Below are 17,368 nucleotides of genomic sequence, written 5' to 3' on the forward strand. Positions count from 1 at the left end.
TTCCCTGTTGACCCCTTGGTGTAGAACTCAGAAATGTTCAGTGTTATGCTGCAACCTGACAGCATGAGGATTCAGTGCCCAAAGGGCATACCTTTGACCAACGTGAGCTGGGAACAAAAAAAAAAAAAAAAAAAAAAAAAAGGTTCTCCTTTCTTACAAAAGGTCCTGAGATAGTATAAAATCTTCCAGACGATAATTATGTTTATATATGACTATTCAATCTGCCTTGTATATAAAAAGAGTCTCTCCTCTCTTTCTCTTTACAAAATACAAAAAATATTTCAAAATGTATCATAGATCTAAATGAAAGAACTAAAGCCAGGAAACTTCTAGAAAGACTTATAGGGAAAATTATGCAGAGTCTTCTTAGAAAAGATAGAGGTATTACGTATGATACCGAAAACACGGTATATTAAAGAAAAAAATTGGTACACAAAAATTCACCAAGATAAAAAAGACACTTTCAAAATGACAAAAACAAGCCACAGACTAGGAGATAGTTTTTGCGGATTATATGTCTGGCAGAAAGTGTGTCCAGAATATATAAAGAACTTTTATGTCAACACTACTACAAGAAACCAAATTTTTTAAAAAGAATGAAATTTTTGAATAGTCAACAAAAATGATATATAAATGATTAATAAATACATGAAAAGATACTCAACATCCTTAGGGAAATGAAATTACGAAAAAACTAAGATACTACTATGTACCCACTGAAATGGGTACATAGTATCACTAAAACAAACAATAACAAGTGTAATGAGGACATGGAGGAACTGAGACCCTATTATATTCGGGTCAAATGTAAAGTAATAGGAGTCACTCTGGAAATCATTTTGGAAATTGATTACAGATACGCTTACCATATGATCTGGCGATTCCACTCCTAGGAAAATGAAAAACTCCAAGAATAATGCAAACCTATGTCCCTACAAAGACTTGTACTCCTTTTGGGACTCTTCATCGGAGCGTTATTCATAATGGCCCCACAGTGGAAGCAAACCGGAAGCCCCTCAGCTCAGGAATGGTTAAACAGAATGTGGGATACATCTAGACAATGGAATAGTCCTTAGCAATTAAACAAACAAAACTCGCTATACATGCAACAAGGATGAAGCTCAGAAACATTCTACTAAGTGAAAGACGCTAGACACAAAAGACTGTGTATGTTTCCATTAAATGCAATTTCTGGGTTTTTTTTTTTAAGTTTATTTATTTTGAGAGAAAGAGAGAGAGCTCAAGCAGGGGAGGGGCAGAGAGAGAGGGAGAGAGAGGATCCCAAGTGGGCTCCACGCTGCCAGCACAGGGCCTGAAGCAGGGCTCGTACTCACAAACGGTGAGATCATGACCTAAGCTGAAACCAAGAGTTGGACGCTTAACTGAGTCACCCAGGTGCTCCTTACATGAAACTTCTAAAACAATCAAACTCTCCCATAGACAGAAAGCAGCTCAGTGGTTGTCTGAAACAGGTAGAGGGATGTAGAGTGGGGGGGGGAGGGGTTGCTTTTATGGTTTGTGCTGCTGTGTCTTATTTAAGAAATCTTTGCCAAACTAAAGGCCACTATGATTTTTTCCTATATTTCCTCCTAGAGGTTTTATAGTTTTAGTTCTTTCATTTGGGTCTCTGATCCATTTAATTCATGTCTGTGGTGTTTCAGCACCATTTGTTGAAAAGACTTGTTTTTCTCTACTGAATTGCCTTTGTGCTTTGGTCAAAAATCAATTTCCTTGTTGGGATGAACACTGGTGTTGTATGTAAGCCAATTTGACAATAAATTATATTAAAAAAATCAATCTCCTGTTGTATATATGTGGCTTTCTCTCTGGATTCTGTTCTGTTCCACTGATCCATTTCTCTTGATTATACTGTCTTGATTATTACTGATTTATAACAAGCTTTGAAACCAAGCAGTGTAGATCAGGTACTATAAATCTTCCAACCTTTTTTAAAAAGTTATTTTGGCTGTTTTAGGTCCTTTTCATATTCATATACATTTTATAATAAGCTTATCAATCTGTACCCAAAAAAATTCCTAAAGAAAGTTTGTTATGATGTGTTGAATCTATAGGTCAATTTGGGGATCAGTGCCCTATAATTTAGTAATCAAATTGCTTAAAACCAACAATTAAAAAAATCTTATAAGCAGACATAGAAAAAGGATACATTACACAGTGACAAAGACGAGAATGACAGCAGGATAACTACTCATTAGTAAAAATGCAAGCCACAAAGAGCAGAGCAACATCCAGCTGGATTTTGTAAATGGAGTCAGAGTCTAATAGACGAATGTGATCTATTTACATTTATGCAGTGTACTGATACATTGGATTTTTTTCTATCATCTTCGTCTGTATTTTCCATTTACTGTGCTCTCTCCCCTCCCCTTGACCTCTACCTCATTAGTCAGTCTTCTTGCCTCATTATTATTTACAGTAAATGCTGATTAAAATTACCAATGTATTTGCCATATGCTTCTTGCACACCACTAAAATCCATTCTTCCTATAGTGCATTTTAACCAGTGACTTCAGGGAAGTCTGTTAAGTAGTAAACCTGCTTGTCGGAAAACATTTTTATGTTGCTCTCCATCTCGAGTGATGGCGTCACTGGGATAGAATTCTAGGGAGACAGTTTTTTTTTTCCGCTCAGAACTTTGAAATACTGATCTATCGTCATTCGACTTCTGTTGTTATGTCTTCTCCAGTATGATTGTCATTCTTTGATGAATAATCTGGTGGCTCCCAAGGCTTTTTTTTCTTTGTTTTTGATGATTTGCTATTTCGTTACAATATGGTTAGTTGGGATTATGCTTTTATTTTTCCTGTTTGTGTCCTGATATGTTTCTTTCTTTATTTTTTATTATTGGTATTACTATTTTTTTTTTTTTTTGAAAGAGAGAGAGAAAGTGCGAGCAGGGGAAGGGGCAGAGGGAGGGAGAGAATCTTAAGGAGGCTCCATGCTGAGTGCGGAGCTCCACGATGCAGCTTGATTCCACGACCCTGCAATCATGACCTGAGCCGACATCAAGAGTCAGCGGCTCAACCAAATGAGCCACGTAGGCAACCCCTGATATGTTCCTCTAATCCAAAGACAGATTCCTTTTTTAATTCAGGGAGTTTTCAGCCTTTAACTTTTCAAATACCTCCAACCCCTCTACTTTTTTCTGTTGATTTCTTTTCTAGTTTTTACCAGAGATATTTTGGGATTTTTCATTTTGTCCTTTATGTATTTTAGCCTCTCTTTTCTATTTTCATCCAAGGTTACAGATTTTTAAAAAATGTTTATTTATTTATTTTGAGAGAGAGAGAGAGAATGCAAGTAGGGGAGGGGCAGAGAGAGAGGGAGAGAGCGAATCCCAAGCAAGGTCTGTGCCATCGGCATGGAGCCCGATGCAGGGCTCGAACTCATGAACCATGAGATCATGACCTAAGCCAAGGCCAACAGTCAGATGCTTAACAAACTGAGCCACCCAGGCGCCCCATGAACCTTAATTACTCTTTAAAGACCCTGGCTTTAGTTTCAACCGCACCAGGGGCTAGAGCTTCTGCATATGAATTGTGGGGGGCATATTTCAGTTCATCACAAGGGGTAAAGAAATGTCTCTATAGAACAGATTTACAGGGCCCTTCTATGTGTTTCTAGTGGTTTCACCCACTTCAGAATTTTTAGATTAATTTCTTAGCATGAGGGTTGTCTTACCATATCCAGATTATAAATTCAGACCTCACACGTCTATTTTCACACATTGTGGGTGGCTCTTTTGGCCCAAGGACCAGAGTAGGTGGCAATCTTGTTTCTTCTTAAAGCAAGTAGGAGGAGTTTTTCTACTCATAAAGTCATGAAAGAAATGAAAATTTGAGATTCCGGACATTATTCAAGACTGTTCTTTCCCCATGGTCCTGGAACAAACTCTCCTGTCCCAGTAAATGTGTTAAAACTTCAACTTCCAGTTGATAAGACATTCATGTGGGTCTGATACCCCCAGGCCATGCTGCTTCTGCTCTTAATTACCACTCTGGCTTTGGTTTCCTTTATATATTGGACCAGTTTTGGACCAGTTCCCTAAATCCTGTAGGGTGGGCTACCCATTTAAGTCTATTCTCCAGGGGATTACATATTTTTAGAGAAAGATGGTGGAAGAGGGCAGTGAATCTCTTCCACGTTCACGTAGTCCATTATATTGACTAAAAATTGTAATTCTGGAAGGCCCTTCTTCACTAGTTCCCTTTAATGGCCAGTAACAATCCTTTAATTTCAAAGCTTATGCTATTTTATACCATACTACTTCCCTGTTTCCTAATTGATACATTTTAAATCTGAGCTTATAAAAGATTATCAGTGGATGAATGGTCACATTTTTCATGATTATAATTTTACATTCGAACTAATTCTTTTTGAGATCTATCAGGTTCTTCGCTCTACTCACCTTCTTTGGGCAAATGGATTTCTCCCCCACGCCCCCATCAATGACCTTAAAATTACAAACCCAACAAAAATAATTGCCACCAGAAGAAAGTCTTTCTTCCCTCTGTGGCCATAAAAACGTGACTGCCGTGTTTCCATAAAAAAGGAAGGAATATACACCAAGCCTTGCATATTTTCTCTGAGGTGATTTCATAGGCCAAAAGCATCCCGAAATGTTTTGGCAAAGCATAGCTACAATGAGACTGCACATGCTAACAAACCTCCAACTCACATTTCCTTTCTTTTCTGGGTAGACTCTCAGTGAAGTCTCCAGGGGACTCAGTACTGACAGCAGCCAGGAGCTGATCATGATGGAAAAGCCACTCCCAATGGGATTTACATAATAGACACTTCACAATAGAGGAAGAGATAACAATAATTACAAAAATAGGAAAAAGGCCAAGAGCTAATGGATTTCCCAGCTCCCATGTTTAGCAACCCAGGTAGGACTATGTTTTAAGAAATCTGATTCCACGCAACCTAACGTTCTGTTGATTTCAACATCTGGGGTCTCCTCAGTTTCTTCTGATCAGTTCCTTCAGAGGAAAAACAAAAAAAGGAAAAGACAACGTTTCCTCCTGTGAAAATTACTTAAACTGGAAAAGGTTCTTTCAGAAACTAAGAAAGATTCTACTGCTTACAGACGTAGCATAACAAACATCCATTCCTTTCATGGAAAGCTGTCGGAAAATTAAGGCCTTAAAGTCCTTCTAATCATAGCCAGAAGTAACAAAAATGCTGTAGGTGAACTTGAATATGAATACAGCCTGTGCTTTTATAAGGTTCTGTGCACTTCTCTTATATTCTTCAGTCAGCTCTTTCCACAAAAGAATTGGAGAGTCCACTGTTCCCCCTGGACCGAATCTCTAAATCCACCTGTGTGTCTCCATCATCCTGTCACAGAACAATAAGAAGGTTAATGAGTGTTTTTGATGACTAGGGTGGATGGCAAAAATCCTAGCTCAATCTCAGGTCTCCTGTATCACCTTTCCTTACCCTTTCCAAGTTTATTCACTTGTCTTTAAATAGTCTAACAAAAATACGAGCCAACTCATTAGCCAAACTGCTAATGTTGGGGAAAAGCCAATCCCATACAAGATATAATGAAACAGATGGTTGGGGGGGGTGGGTGCCTGGGTGGCTCAGTCGGTTAAGTGTCCGACTTTGGCTCAGGTCATGATCTCGTGGTTTGTGAGTTTGAACCCTGCATCGGGCTCTCTGCTGACAGCTCAGAGCCTGGAGCCTGCTTTGGATTCTGTGTCTCCCTCTTTCTTTGACCCTTCCCTGCTCATGCTCTGTGTCTCTCTGTCTCAGTAATAAATAAACATTAAAAATTAAAAAAAAAAAGATATAATGAAGCAGAATTCACTGAAGTCTGAAAGCCCTTGACGTCAACAGGTGCACAAGAGCTGTCACAGAGGATTAGCAGCTATGAGGTTTAGGGCACTGGGCACTAATCTGGGATTCTAGAAACTTGGGCTGCAACCAAAGATAATACATGTCTCACCCTATGCTAGTTAAAATGCTTTTAAGCAGCACAGATACAGAGGCATCTGCAAAATGAGGGCATCCAGCCATCTGTTACCATTCCTGATCCCCTGAATACAATCTTCTTGTGAGCTCCCCTGAAGCTATACAATCGGGCAGCCTGCATCAAAGGGGTGAGGCTGGGAGAAAGAAGGGAGCAAAGAAAAATGGTTTCCAGAGTGGAAACATCTGCGTATGTGCAATGAATATTTGGGGCAATTTTATATAAAGGAAGATAATACCCTGTATGCTTCATTTTCCTAAAGAAGGAGGCCAAATATATTATTGGTCTAGATATGTTTCATCTGCTTTTGGCCCTAAGTCACTAATTCATTTATTCATCTGTCCAATTACCTTTCCAGCCAATATTTATTGAATGTCATGTTCCATTCCAGGTGCTGCGGAGGTAGATATAGATATTAACGATATTCAAATAAAATGCTATAATGAAAAATAAAGCAAGATAAAGGGGGCAGCGAATAATAAGGACTATAACCCCAAATAAAGGGATAGCTTTTATTTGGAGGAACGTAATGTAGATGGTAGATTTGCATAATGGCTGTTAGAAAAATGCTGTGTTTTTTGATACTCAAGTGTTTTTTGGTTTTGTTTTTGGTACTCAACCTGTTTTGTTTTCCAGATTGACTTACATCATTTATTACATTTTGGTCCTACACAAGTCCACAAAGATAATTTATATATCCTTCCAAAAGTAGGCTTACAAATCAAGTTATAATGTATTATTATCCTATTTGAGATCATTAAAACTAAAAAATGAAATGCTATTCTGATTTCTTGACAAGGGCCAATGTTTGAAAAGCAATATAATCACTGTCCTAACTGTATCATTCTATTTTTCTCATGTCAGCGAATTAAGATCTTTTAAAAAAAATTCCAGTATAGTTAACATACTGTGTTATATTCGTTTCAGGTATGGTGCTCAACTTTTGAATCTTTCATTCCAACAATCATTCTATAAAAGAACCAGTTTCTTCTATGATTAAAAAAACACACTATTTTCCAGGATAGTGTATTTATATGTAAAGGTGTATATTATGTCAACTCTTAATTTTTTTAATTTTTAAAACATTTTAAAAAGTAGGCTTCACATCCAGCATGGAGCCCAACGTGGGGCTTGAATTCACAACCCTGAGAACTAAGACCTGAGCTGAGATCAAGAGTCAGATGCTTAACTGATGAGCCACCCAGGCGACCTTGTCAGCTGTTAATTACACAGTTAACTTCCAAGATGTCATAGGTTGGGTTTTCTAGCAACAGATGCCAAGATGGAGTTTGACGTGCATGGTATTTTTTGGAGATTAAGATCTGCAGGAAGGCGGTGAAGGAAGAGGGGTTTCTTCAAGGGAAAGATCAATTTACAATGCAGGCCAACAATGGGAATCCTCTGGAGGGCTCTGGAACAGAAATGGCCTGTCAGAGTGGTCCCATGTCGGGCTGAAACAGCTGGACCTTTGTCTCCTACCACAATAGGTCAACAGATATGGGTCCGCCAGGAAGAGCATGTTCTTGGGCAAGTCAGCTCTCGGCAACTGAGGCAAGAAGAAGCTGGGGATTCTCTTCTGACAGCTAATACAAGCCCTCCCTTGAAAGGGTTACAGGCACTGCATCTCTATGCCCACCACACAAAGGTATCCATATACTTGCAGGCAAACTGGGAGAGGTATTTGCAACATGATAATGGGCAAAAAGTGACTAAGTTTGATAATTACGAACGCTGTTGCTATAAACATCCATCTGCAGGTTTGTGTGTGGACATACGTTTTCAACTCCTCGAGTAAACACCAAGGAGTGCTATTGCTGAATCCTATGGTAAGAGTCTGTTTAGTTCTGTAAGAAATCCCAAACCGTTTTCCAAAGCGGCCGTGCCATTTTGCATTCCCACCAGCAATGAACGAGAGTTCCTGTTGCTCCACATCTCCGCCAGCAGCTGGCATTGTCAGTGTCCTGGATCTTGAGCCCTTCTAATAGGTGTGTGGTAAGTTACTTTCTTTCTTTCTTTCTTTTTTTTTTAAACGTTTATTTATTTTTGGGACAGAGAGAGACAGAGCATGAACGGGGGAGGGGCAGAGAGAGAGGGAGACACAGAATCGGAAACAGGCTCCAGGCTCTGAGCCATCAGCCTAGAGCCTGACACGGGGCTCGAACTCACGGACCGCGAGATCGTGACCTGGCTGAAGTCAGACGCTTAACCGACTGCGCCACCCAGGCGCCCCAGTTAATTACTTTCAAATTCGTTTTTTTTTTTTTTTTTTTTATGAAGCTCTCTGCTCACAAATTTGAAAGATGTCCTAATTATGAGTCTCTGAGTAACGAAGAACAGAAAAAATTAAACTGTTTCAATATAATCGGTTTCTGAGTAACACTACCAGGTCTACCTTGACCAAGATAAGTCAAAGATTTATGTTTCTATTGCTTCAAGAGCTGCTTTTTAAAATTATTTTTGATAAATGATAGTTAGAAACAAAATACCAAACCAAAGGATAAGAAAATACCATTTAATTTTGGTATCGATAAACAAATATTTGTGTGCTGAGATTGTTTTAAATTCAAGCGCTCAAATCATTCTGCAGCTGCTTTTCAAATTGCTAGTTAACAAAAAGAAGGTGCTTTTGGTATAGATTAGGTAGAAGTAGTTTTAAATCCTTCATGTTTCGTTTTTTAAAAGACATGTTAATTTGACAGAAGTCTTCGGGGGTGTAAAGTAGTATCTGAAATGTACAAAAGCCTAGCAAGGTATAGTTCGAGTGGGGTTGTGGAATTCTGGGGACCATGGGTCGACCTGAAGCAGGAGTGGGATGGGGGAGCTATGGGACCTACCAGAGGTGGTGACACCAACCTGGGTCTTGAAGGAGGAAAAGAATCCTTCGTTTTCTTTCTATGGCAGCACAGATGGTACAGGATAAAATCCAGGATTTTGGATTCTTGTTCCCCTTTACTGACTTCTACACTGAACATGAAAAGGTTACTTGTAGAACTTTAAAAGCATCTCTGGTATTCCTTAGGGGGGGAAAATTACTCTTTTCTAGATTTTTTTCCCCCCTAAATAGGGCAGATCTGCAAAGATGGAAAGACAAGGAAATACTAAAAATAACTTTCCCCAATTAGTGGTAGCCAAACACATATGGGAAGACGGAAATAGCTTTCGATGGCCCAAAGCAAAACTGTGATGCAAATGAACTCCCCAAGTGCAGGGAGTAATTAGAAACAGCCACGAAAATGTACTCAGGATGCTGTGGGAACAGTTGCCAAACGTGGAGGGCGGTGATGATGGTCTTGCAACTTCTTGGAACCTGTAGACATTGAGGGACTGGCTCTGAGGACGTTTATTCCTGTTATTTTCCACAAAGGCGTGGGTGCTGGGCTCCTTCTTGGAAAGTCAGAAATTCCGGATCTTCTAAACAAAAATTCTAGGGAGGGGGGGTGTGATCCGAATTGCACATTTCGAGAAGCCCAGAGGCAAATGGCTCTGTTGTTGCTTCTCAGCTGGCAGGGATTTTGTTTTTGACTCTGGCACGTGGAGAAGAGCCACCTGTGGGCCGTGGGCAGCGGTGAGAGGGCACGAGAGACTGCCAAGATCAGCATCACTCTGGGCTTTGGCCCAACTGACCAGCTGGTTTCCCTGCCTTGGCGAATGGGGCTGCCACTCAGCCAGCTGGCCGGGGCTCCTGCCAGGGCCACCTCCCTGGGGTGGGGAGGGTCAACAGCTAAGACCACAGGGGCTGCCAGACCCACCATGATGGGGCCACAGGGAGCCTGATCTGACCTGAAGGGCAGCTCCACCAGGCACCTGCCAATTTCCCTTTTCATTGGCTTCCGGGTCCGTTAATGATCCCAGATATTCAAATTCTCTTCCTCTTCCCTATTCTCAGTGCAAGTATTCAATGAGATGATGAGAGCAGTGGTTGATAAAAGACTACATTTCCTTGTACTGGTCAGCAGCCAATGCCCGAGCCCCGAAGTGCCCACTTTCCATTGGGTACCTCTCCAGGGCCCCTTGGTCCTCCTCAGAGTCCGAGGGGTGAAGGGCTCGTGCCTGGCATGGCATGGCATGGGCTTTGAGACTGCAGCATCATCTGCAGATTGGCCCGTATCCATCCCCACATGGTTGTTCAATGTGAACTCAACCTCTGTGTGCACCTGTTTTTTTTTTTCTTTCTCCCATCAACTCTTAATTTGCTACCCATTACTCCAAGTTCTGCTTTCGACCAACCCCCTTACTCTTTTTTTTTATGTTTTATTTATTTCTGAGAGAGAGAGAGAGAGAGAGAGAGAGAAGGGGGTGAGGGGCAGAGAATGAGGGAGACACAGAATCCGAAGCAGGCTCCAGGCTCTGAGCTGTCAGCACAGAGTCCGATGCGGGGCTCGAACCCACAGACTGTGAGATCATGACCTGAGCCAAAGTCAGACACTTAACTGATTGAGCCACGCAGGCGCCCCCACAACCCCCTTATTCTACACTCCCTCAAATAACCTATGGGTCAGGCTCCTTTCTTCCAGAACCCTGTGCTGCTTTCCTGCACTGAAGAATGGCCCGCCTTCCATCTGGTTCAGTCCTGGCAAGTGATGATCGGACAGTGCTCACCTCCCTGTAGAGGAATCTGATCAGGGAAGCAAGCAGGGGGGAGGTGGGGGAGGACTCTGGACATGTCACACAGCCAGCCTGTCACTTACACTGCAGTCCAACTCCCAAGGGTTTTGAGAATTGCTTTCTTGGATGCTTCTAGAAGCATAGGGCTCCCAGCCTGACCTCTTTGTTCTCCCCTCTGCTGATTAGTTTACTAAAAAATGTAAACCAAGCCTCACTGTTCCCAGATGGACCTGCTTTCTGACCGTCTGCAGCTCTCCCTTCCCCTCTGTTGCCTCTCAATTATAAATCCCACTTTGCAACACCTTATTCGTCCCACTCCCTCCCAAGAGCCTATGTGCATGCGGATAACCGACTAAAGGTCTGTGAGTTATTCTGAAGCCACACATCCTCAGGTCTCTCCTTGGGAAACCTGAACTCAAAACTAACAACTGTGGGGCACCTGAGAGGCTCAGTCGGTTAAGCGTCCAACTCTTGGTTTTGGCTCAGGTCATGATTTTGTGGTTCAGGGGTTCGAGCTCCACGCTGACAGTACAGGGCCTGCTTGGGATTCTCTCTCTCTCTCTGTCTCTCTCTCTCTCTCTCTCTCTGCCCTTCCTCTGCTTGTGCCATCTCTCTCTCTCAAAATAAATAAATAAAGTTTAGAACTAACAACCTTGTGGTAACTGAAGGAGTTGCACTTTCGTAAGTTATGTGGATGAACACACGCCTTTCCTGAGTATCACACATGAGAGTCTGTGCGCACAACGATGACATGGCGGGGGGGGGGGGGGGGGACAGTGTCCCTCGTGGGGTTTGAGTTTCTGGTTTAGAGAAAGAAGAAATACAACGTACAGGGAGGGGAGGTAAAAATGACACGAAGGAGACTGGCAGGGGTGGTGACAGAGGATGGAGATACCATTTTGGCTGGGGGACTCCAAGGGCACGTGTTGAGAGGACGTCCTAGGCCTGGGGAGGAGGCCAGCTGGGTTTGAATCTCAGCTCTGCTGAGGACTAACTGGGTGCCCTCATCTTACCTCCGTTTCCCCGACTGTGAGACAAGGGTAATCCTACTACCTCATAGGGCCATCACGAGAATACATGAAATAATGCTCATAAGGCCTCTGGCACATAGTGAATGGGGAATTAGCAGAAGCTATCGCTGTGTGCGCTTCGTGGGGGAGACAGCATCTGACCTGGCCCTAAAGCCAAGGCGTGTACGGACATACGCCCAGGAGCCTTCATGGTGGAGTTGGGGACTCAGAGACAAACAAGGCACAGTTCCCACCGGCAAAGGGCTTTGAAAGAACTGACAAATCGCATTCTTCGGGGCGGAGGAGACAAGCGATGCCAATCCTTGGTGATACCGTTTTTAAATATTAGCTACTAAAGGAAGCTGCTAATGAAAAAGCAAAACACACGGGAGTTACACTGCAGCGAAGACCGTCAACTCGGGGGACTGAAAGTAATTCACCAGGGCTGCGCTGGAGGAATGACGGATTTTCCCGGTGACGGGTCTTTCTCCCCACGGTGGCTAGGGGGCGGTAGAAGCACGCAAAAGCAGTGAGAACGTTCGCGTCCCGCGTTAGCCGGGCCGCTCACCGGCTGGTCCTGGGCCGAGCTCTGCTCTCCTGCAGCATGCATCCACCACCCCACCAAACACCCCAAGTGCCCATCTCCTCGTCCCTTCCTGCCTTTTGTCTCCAAACATTTCCTGATGGACTAATAGGTCTCAGGCCTGCGTAGGTGCTAAGGAGCAGAAATGTACGGTAAACTCTATAGAAATACTGAGTCTTCACACACGGCATCAATCGGTTAGGTTGCCACCTATGCGTTTGAGAAACGCGTATCTGTTAAGATGAGGTTTTTTGCTTTTAATTTTTTAAACATGTTTATTCATTTTTGAGAGACAGAGAGACAGAGGGAGAGCAGGGGAGAGGCAAAGAGAGAGGGAGACACAGAATCTGAAGCGGGCTCCGGGCTCCGAGCTGTCAGCACAGAGCCCAACGTGGGGCTCGAACCCACGAACTGTGAGATCATGACCTGAGCCGAAGTCGGACGCTTAACCGACTGAGCCACCCAGGCGCCCCTAGATGAGGTTTTATTTGAACACTTGGAGGCCCCTTTAAAATTCAGACCTGTCTAAACACCATTCAAAGTTTGGGAGACTACGCTCAACTTGAGGAGGCAAGCCCCAGCTCAGCAGTGAAGTATGGAAAGAGTATGGCTTCACCATCACAAGGCCTAGGTTCAGCTCTGAGCTGCACCATGGTCAGCGGCATGACCTCAGACAAGTTATTCAACCTCTCTGAGCCTGGGCATCGACAGCTCTAAAAGGTAATAAATAACTTCACGAATGCTGTATGCGGTATTCAGTAGGTGTTCAATAGGTGTTAGCTCCTCAGCCTCTGCTCTCTAGGAGGAAGGGAAAGGAGGGAAGTGTGGAGCCACATATTCCACGCGCTTGGCTGCGGACAAGGCCATTGCACGAAAGGCACTTGTCTATACGAACACAGCCAGGTAACGTCAGTTAATTCCAATGCTCCGAAACACTTGAAATTGTAGGGGAGAAAATCGAGAGAGTCTGAAGTATGCTTATTAGGAGGCGAGAAGAAGAGTTTAGTCCAACGGATGTGTCTTGAGGGCTCCATCTGTGTGGGGCAGGGGGTCAAAAAAGGGAAGATCAGGACAAGACGAGGTGGGAGTCTGGCCAAGTGCAGAAGCTTCATGAGCAATGATGTGACACCTGAGCAAAGGCGGTGAGAAGAGACAGAGAGGGAGAAGAGCCTCAAAGTGAGGCTGTCTGTTCTCTTGCTTCGCATGGCTTTCTTAATAGTTTGTGTCAGCTGGTTTCCGGGTAATTGGGTTTGATGGCTTAGCCTGGAATTGATTGACATGTGTGCTGAGAGGGGCTCCCGCGAGAATCATGAACTTGATTTGATCATGGTGAATTTTACATGTCATAAAGTGTTTTTATGAACTGCAGCTACCCCGGATGACCTCAGTAACATGTTTATTCTGGGGATGTGAAGTTTGCTGTTAGAACAGGGGTGTGATGTGTAAGAAGGGGCTCGGGTTCAGGACTCTTACACTTGACTATGAGACCAATTTTGCTCCTTATTACTCATGCATCATTAGATATGCACCTGATGACTTCTAAGACAGAACTTGCTGCAGGGTTCCAGGATGGCCCCCCAAATTCCTGTCCCGGATAATCCCCTCCCCCAAGTGTGGTGGGATCTTTCAGTATGGTGGGATATCGGCCCCTGATTAGCTTACATTGTATGGCAAAGGTGAGGGGATTTTGCTGAAGTAATCAAGGTACCAAGTCAGTCAATGTTGAGTTAATAAAAGGGAGATTATCCTGGGTGGGCCTGACTTAATCAGGCACACTCTTGAAAAGAGGGTCTAGAGGTCAGAGACAGAAGTCAGGAGATTTTTCCTCATGACCTTGAAGAAGCAGACTGCCTTGTTGTGGAGCAGACCGCATACCAGAGAGCGGCCCTCATGGAAGGTCAGCAAAACGGTAGGGACCTAGTGTGACCACCAGAGGGAACTTTAGAGGAGATGAGATCACAGCCCAGCTGACATCGTGACTGCAGCCTTGTGAGGCCCCGGACAGAGGACGCGCTAAGCCACGCTGGACTCTTTATCCGCGGAAATGTGTCCATTGAAGCCTCTAAGTTTGTGGTGACTTGTTACCAGGAACGGAACAATAACCCAGAACTTGCATCACCTACTTTACAGAGTTGTTGTGGGGATTAGAGAAGAGGTATGCGAAGCATCTGGCGTGTGGGAGACCACTAATGAATGATAGGTTTTAGTCACATAATTGGAGGTTATCCCGTTCTTTTTTTTAGGGAACATAAATTTCTCTTTCTTGAATGGATCTGGTGAGATGCTAAGAGATACTGAGAGGGTTGAATACATGATGTGTATAACCTACACCTAGTGCAGCATCTGGCCAGCAGTAAATTACGTGATAGCGATAATGATGATGATAATGATAATCATGACCCACAATGATGATGACTTTTATCCTGGTGAGAATTTGGCATATTTCTCCATAAAAACACAGATCTCCCCCCGCCCCTTAAAACCACGTTTGACTTGTTTCACTTCAGCAAATTAGCTTTTTCTTTCTTTCTTTTTCTTTCTTTCTTTCTTTCTTTCTTTCTTTCTTTCTTTCTTTCTTTCTTTCTTTTTCTTTCTAAATTTTTAATTTTTCAATTAATTAATTTACTTATTTATTTATTTATTTTTGCAAATTTCTTTTCTTGCAGAAGTACCAGAGACTGAATCATCTGCTGAGTAGACGTGAACCTTAGACATGATCTGGTCCAGCTTCTTCAGTTTACAAAAACACCGTGCGTATGAAGTAGGTTTTTTTTCAATGCCACAGAGTCAATTAATAGAATTCATTGATTTATAATTAATTAATAGAATTGACAATTAATAGAATTGACACTTAATAGAGTCAATTAATAGAATCAGGAATAGAATTCAGGTATGTTGATGCCAAGGTCATTCCCACAGAATCATGTATTTTTTTTCTTTTCTGAAGATCTCCCTCTAGTTAAGACACAGTGCCATTTCAACTCAGCATTCCCTTGTAAAACCTCACCCCGCACGTAATTTATCAGTCGTGAACATTCATTTCCAGCTCTCTCTCCTGAAGAAGTTGGTATTGATCTTAATTCACTGAAATAATATTTACTGAGGGGCCTAATATGTGCTATATTTGGAATCAAATTTATTAACCCGTAGCCCCAAGTTACACTAAAATTATACCTCAAGTTCCTTGTAAACCTATTTGCCGTCAAGACCCTATAAGGAGGTGCTGCTGCGATTATCATTTTATAGGTGAAGAAATTGGGAAATGAAGAGGTCCGGGGGGTGGTTGCCAGAGGGGGGTGGGGGGAGGGGTAAAACGGACACAGGGGGTTAAGAGGTACAGACTTCCAGTTATGCAATAAATAAGTCACAGAGAGGAAAAGTACAGCGTAAGGAATGCAGCCAAAAATATTATAGTAACGTTGGATGGTTGTCCCATTCTGTCGGTGGTGGCAACACGTATCAACGGGCAGCACTGAGTGTTGAATAGAACTGTTGCATCACTGTGTTGTAAACCTGAAACTGACATAACATGGTATGTTAATTATACTTCAAAACAAAAACAGAGATAGCTTCATAAAACTCTATGTCTTAAATTCGTGAGAAAAGAGAGAAAAGGTCCAGGGGCTTGCGGGGCCAAACAGCTAGTAGGTGATGGAGCTGGGCTTTGTACCGGCTGCCGCTTTGAACTTCTTTCTGCTTTTAATTAGACCGCTTCCCAGAAGCTGGTTTGGCCAAATAATAATAATGAACTTAGTCGGAGAAGTCAAGAACGCTCCCCCGCTTCATCCCCATCCCTGGATCTGGGATGATGCTCAGGCGTGGATCCCAGGACTGACAGCACAGAAAGCGAGGGAGGAGGAAAGCGGTCTTCTTGCTCCTGAGACCCCTTGATATATTCCTCTTTCCCTTCCACCGGCAGCCCCTTCCTTCGTCCAGCGTGTGATGCCGAAGCCCCTGGAAGGGTCCTCGTGGCAACGCTGCTGCCACCCAGCTGCTTTCCCAATTAGGCCCTGAAAGGTTTCCCCTGACTTTTTAGGTCCCTTCTCAGCGGAATTCTCCTTTTTTCCTCAGTAGACGTCTCAGAAACTCTGTCAGACGTTGCCAGGGGCCCGGATCCTCATGATGGTACCCGCATTTCTCAAGAATGACCCTCTCTCTCCAGGGCTGAGCCAGCCACCTACCTATAAGGAGGGCGGCCTGCAGGAGGTGACCAAACTCTGACTCCATGGCTGGGTTAAGCTCATGAGCAGGGACAGGTGCTTCGACACGCTGCCCATATTCGTAGTGAGAACAGAAAATGAGCCCCGAGGCCACTGAAGATGGAGGAGAATCTTCCAGGAAGCACAAAGTCTAAAGCCCTGCGGTTTATAAACCTCTCCCTCTTGCTGCCAGGGCCTGTCCCCGTGGGCGTTGCCTGCGAGTCCTGGGTTTGTGGATCTGGATGTGCAGGAACAGAGAGGAAGCCAGAGTGAGGACGGTTGAGATCATCTTGTTCTGCTAAGTTGGATGGCAAACCTACACTTTCAGAACTGCACACTGAGAAATGCAAGGCAACTGAATGTCCTCTGCAGTGAACACATCAGCGTGAATGTCCCTGCAGGGCAAGTAGAGAGACAGGTCAGGTTGGGGGCACAAAGGAAAGAGCCCAACCAGAAAACAGTAGCTCAGGATCGGCACCAGGACAGGGTTAATGCCAGAATCTGACTGCAGCTGGATATTTTCAGAGTTTTCCATATGTCCCAGGGTTTTCCCCTGCTTTGGGTTATTGGCAAATGGTATTCTGTTAGTTCTTTAAATTTTTTTCAATGTTTATTTATTTTTGAGAGAGAGAGAGAGAGAGAGAGAGAGAGCACGAGAGAGAGCGAGAGGGGGAGGGGCAGAGAGAGAGATACAGAATCCGAAGCAGGCTCCAGGCTCTGAGCTGTCAGCACAGAGCCCGACGCGGGGCTCGAACCCACGAACCGGGAGATCATGACCTGAGCTGAAGTCGGATGCTTAACCGACTGAGCCACCCAGGCACCCCCCCTCCCCCCGCCATTAGTTCTTTTAAAATAATCCCCATGTTGTTTTCCACAAAGCTTGTGTCTGAAACATCTGTACAGTTCATCACGTGGCCACTAGGCCCACCAAGCACTGTCTGTAGGCTGAACTATACACAGTGTAAGAGGCTCC

The sequence above is a fragment of the Leopardus geoffroyi genome, chromosome D3, assembly GCF_018350155.1.
Source record: "Leopardus geoffroyi isolate Oge1 chromosome D3, O.geoffroyi_Oge1_pat1.0, whole genome shotgun sequence".
In the NCBI taxonomy this organism is placed as follows: Eukaryota; Metazoa; Chordata; class Mammalia; order Carnivora; family Felidae; genus Leopardus; species Leopardus geoffroyi.